Below are 5,290 nucleotides of genomic sequence, written 5' to 3' on the forward strand. Positions count from 1 at the left end.
TGTCCTCATAAAAGTAGGATTGCGAAAGGATTAAGTTCAGATGTGCCTCGGTTGAGTCTTAGGCAAATTAAAATTTCCAAGGATCAGAATGAGCCTTGATTAGATGAGAATTATTTTAAGGATCGGAATTCATTCTTGATCAAATAAGATTATTTCATTCCCATAAAAGGATAAAGTTCAAATTTTTTGTTGGAATTAAGGAGGCCGAGACTGTATGAAGATGAAGTCTTGGCTAAAACAAAATTAAAGAGATAAATGGAGAATATTCAGGTAAATGCCGAGCAAACACAACCTCATTAAGACTCTACCTTGGCAGAGTTGTTTATCTTGGAAACCATCGTATAAATAGAAGAGATTATGCAACATGAAAAGTCCTTCAACTCAAACACTCTACGCGAAAACCCTCGCTCTACATGAAACCCTTTTCACAACTCTAAGAAAAATACTAACTAACCTAACCATTTCGTCAACACATCTTTAGTTTAGATAAGTAACCAACACTATGTTGACAATTGACGACATCTTCAGTTTGGATAAGTAAACATCTCTGGAGCCGTAGATTCAGACGATTCAGCAGCACATTCAATTTGGACAAGTAAACAACATTGCTTCTGGTCAGTTGGTTATTTATCTAAGTCTTGGTAGTTGAAGAGTTTCTACCTTTCGGCTAAAAATGTCACTTCATTAGCTTCTCGGCGAAGTAAGGTGTATTGTTACTTCGTGTTCAACACATTGAAAGCTTAACTGGTTATTGAACTTCGGAGTGGTCTAGCAACCTAGTCTTTAGGTTCTAGAACCCAAGGCCGAGATGCATTCCTTCCTCGACCGTAATAGCTCAAGTGTAGAAGTCAACAGCGTGTTCGACACAACCACCACCACATCTATTATACTCACCTAATGAAGCTCGATTGCAATTTTGCATGGCAGCATTCATAGTTACTTAGCTTGCACTCCACATTGACGTTGTAATTTTTAGAGTAAATAGTAAGATATATCAATTTTTTTTTTAAATGTAAAATATACCCATTTTTAAATCTAAAAATTCATTCACTTTTTTCCTAATCCATTTTTTGAACTTATAAGGATACATTCTTTTTTGTAGATTTTAGAATGTATCCTATCCATGCCAAGTTTATTAAAAAAAATTATTAATATTATTAAGCCTAATTAGTATTTTTGGTGTGTGATTTTGAATAATGTACTCATGTGTTTGGGTTTGAAGAATCTACCAAACATTATGGTACAATAGTTATTTGGTTATGTTTTATAAATGTACCCCATGTTTATCTATATATGTTCACACTTGTTATGACAAAACATGATTTTCTATTGATTTTGAATCTTTTTTTCTACAAGGTGGGGGAGTATAATTTATCTTTCACTATTTTCAATTTCGCAAATCATAGATTTTTTTTTTTAAATTTCAATAATATAAGCAACTGTAAAGTTTAATTGTTAATCTAAAGTATAATAAACAACAAAGAAATACATTAATTTTAGAGACTTCGGCCAAATTTTGAAAACTAATAAGGTTTCAGTAAAAAAACATTGGAAGTTAGAGACCGCATCCAAAGTCTTTCTGTAACAGCCCGTTCCGAAATTTTAAAACGTACGGGTGAAAAGACGATTTTGCCCCTAGTGTGATTTTTCGTTGTGTGCATGTTTTTGGGTTTTTGTTGGCATGTTTTGGGCCACACACACACTCTCCTACACCCTACACCCTTTTCCCCTATCCCTGCACCCTGTCCCGAGCTCCCTTCCCTTCCCATTTCCTACCCAAGTGTACGGACACACACACAAACCCATCAACCTTCACAGATCGAAGAAATAAAGTACATATCCATGCTCGTGAGGTCCATTGGAGTCTAACCATACCCATTTCAGGTAAGGATACCTTCGTTTTCACGTCGAACTCGGGATACCCGATTTTAGGTACTGTTCGTGCACACGTAATTTCTTATGTTTTTGGGAATTTCAAGCTTGTAGGAAGCTTGGTGAGGTCCTTAGGAGGCTCAGGGTGGTTCGTTTGAAGGTTTTGGACGTCGGGATCACGAGTTTCGAGGTTGGTCGGAGTTGGGGGTATTTTCCAGGCGAGATTTCATGGATTTTAGCACTTGAAAGTGGTATGATTTTTTTCCTCTCGTTGTAAGCTTCATTTTGGTACCAATTTTGTGAAATTTGGTTGAAAAACGAAGAAGATATCACGATTTGAAAATTTCCCGATTTTCCGGCGCCGGAGAAGACGATGAAATATTCCGTCAGTTTGGACGGAATATTCCTAACGCTGTTGACGGAATCTTTTAAAGATAACGGAATATTCCTGACGCCGTCAGCGTGCCAGGCACGTGCCTGGGCGTGGCCGACGCGTGGAGGCGTGTGCGGCGGTGAAAAATTATTTTAAAAATATGGGGACGATCCTGAGGTTGAGTAGATCACGTTGGTGTATTCATACACCCCATTTGAGCATTGTATGAGAAGTTATTTCTTAAGTTTGGTTATGTGCTTTAAAATTAACGTTTTTATAGTTGTTTCGCATATAGGTGAATCCTATCCCGAGGACGAGCGTGGTCACTCGAGGCAGGGGGTTACGACCCTTCCACTTACCAGTGAGTGGGCTTTTGGTTTTCCGTATATACCTATATACTTATATTTTCCCAGAAATTGATTTAAAATGTTTCTTCGTTATATGCCATAAATTATATTGCCGTTTGTTATGCATGGTTAGTTGCATTTATATATGTGTGTGTATTGGTGCTGCGGACGCACAGGTAAGTGCCAGGTGAGTTGTGATTTATGTTTACATTCAGTAGTGATTTGAAATGCATAGAGAGCTCATAACCTGCACCTCCGGTGTTAGTGCTCCCGACCAGAGTTGGGCACAGTCCTTCACGTGATGTTCACCCCCCGCACCACACGCTCAGCTTGGATCCAAGTTAGGTGCACAGTCCTGTTGTACAGACCACTTTAGGTGGTTCTGACTCGTAGGTGACCCGCGACTATTCGCCCAGCCTTTACGTGATCGTAGCACTTGAGCGTATATATATTACACCCAAGCCTGTCGTACAGACCACTTTAGGTGGTTCCGACTCGTGTGCAGGTCTAGTTACTGAGATTGAGATTTGAGCTCTAGATTCAGCCGTACAGGTCACGTTAGGTGACTCCGGCTGACAGTTTATATGATATTAATGCCTGTTTCAAGAAGTTCAGGTTCGAAAACGATGCTCTCGCTGTATCAATTTCATCGATTTTGTTCTCAATCTTGTGATTGAGTGATTGAGTGATTGGGTTCCGAATCGTTACCCTTTTCTCCATAACCCGCAGCAGCCCTCCCTTCACCAAAGATCCCTAATCTTTCTTATTTATTTGTCGATTTATGGGTTTTTATGTTGCATTTGTTTTGCTTTTCTTGCTTTTCTTGATTGTGCATGGTAGTAGAAGGGTGAAATGGTAGATGTCAGTTGTAACGCATAATTCAAATTTCTTGAATGTAATTTGATTCACTTGGAAATTAAGAAATACAAGGATTGTTGTTTAATTACTGATGAGCAGCTTAAATCTCATTTGTTTCCCGATGGTGCACTTAAATTTCTTGATTGGTTTAGATGTAATTTGCCAACAACCAGTTGCATATGTTTGTTTTTAAGGTATCTTATTAAGTGCATTTGAGGACTGATTGAAGAATGTGTTTAATTTTTTTGGCAATTCGGAAATCTTTTTGCTATTGAAGAAGAAGACAAAGAACAAACGAAAAAAAAAAAAACAAAAATTTGAACTGAACCGAACCGAAATTTCGGTTCGGTTTCGGTTTTAGCAAAAAACCGAACCATTTCGAACCAAACCCAGCCCTAGTTTTCAATATATTATAGTACTTTATAACTTATATATCACTCTATGATGCAATTTATATCTGAATACAATTATTTATTTTTTAAAGTATAAGTAGACAATTATTTATATATGCTATAAGATTTAATGAAAATTATAAAAAAAAAAACAGCTTAGATCCTCGCCTAGACGCCTAGACTAGGCTCATGCCCACCACTTGACTAGCGTCTAACGGCTTTTTAGAACCATGCCCTTATGAGATACATTTTCTTCTCGTGGGTAGATTACTTCTTGTGGGTGCATTTTTTTTTTGTATAAGGGTACATATGAAACTAAACTCATGCCCACCACCTGACTAGCGCCTAACGGCTTTTTAGAACCATGCCCTTATGGGATACCTTTTCTTCTCGTGGGTAGATTACTTCTTGTGGGTACATTTTTTTTTTGTATAAGGGTACATATTTTTTCATAAGAAATCAAAATTTGTTTCAAAATTCAAATCCAAATTCAAGAGACCATGCAGATGCCACAATTTGTAATATAATTGCACGGTTACCATATCAATTTACCAATATGCTAGGATAAGGGAATGGCTAATTAAGATTTTGAAATAAATAAAGTGCAATTGCTTATATATATAAATATATGTATGTATGTATTAATACTAATGATGAGGGGTACAAAGTTAAAAGATTTTAATAAAAAACTGAAAATTAATAAGCTTTCATTTAAAAAAGCATTAGTGGTTCATTAGTGGTTAAGGACCGCATTGATAGTCAGGGTGACAACAATTCGGTTTAGAGACGGAAATGCTATATTCATCCCCATACCCACTGGTTAACAGATTCCTCATTGGTTAACGGTTACATTCATCTTCATTAATACAAAAAAAAAAAAGAAAAACAAAAAAAAAAATCGTTCAATTGACACATTATAACCTTTATATGCATCAACTCCTTGGCTCTCAAACTCTTGAATATAGATGATAAATTTGGAGTCTTTGATGTATAAAATAAAGGGATCAACAAAAATTAAAGCATTAAATTCAAAACATTGATGGTGTTGGCTAATCTTTCTATAAACACTATTGAATTTTCATTGATTTTAAAACCTTCGGGGTCTCCCACAAATGCAACTTTCAATTCCCAGGGCTAATCTCTCTCTCTCTCTCTATATATATATATATGTATGTATGTATGTATGTATGTATGTATATGTGTGTGTATGTATGTATATATATATATATGTGTGTATATGTATGTATATAATAAAATATGTAATGTACTCTAAAAAAAAATACATTACATTATATAATAAAATATATATTATTAGGGATGGACTCGGGGACATATACGGATTTGGACCATTGTAACCATCGATGATACCGTAATCGAAAATATTCACGGTTTTTTCCTATATCCGAAATATACCCGAACTTTCAATCCTAAATTCTTTCTATTCGGAT

Source organism: Pyrus communis, chromosome 17, assembly GCF_041283825.1.
Source record: "Pyrus communis isolate YQ-2024b chromosome 17, ASM4128382v1, whole genome shotgun sequence".
Classification (NCBI taxonomy): domain Eukaryota; kingdom Viridiplantae; phylum Streptophyta; class Magnoliopsida; order Rosales; family Rosaceae; genus Pyrus; species Pyrus communis.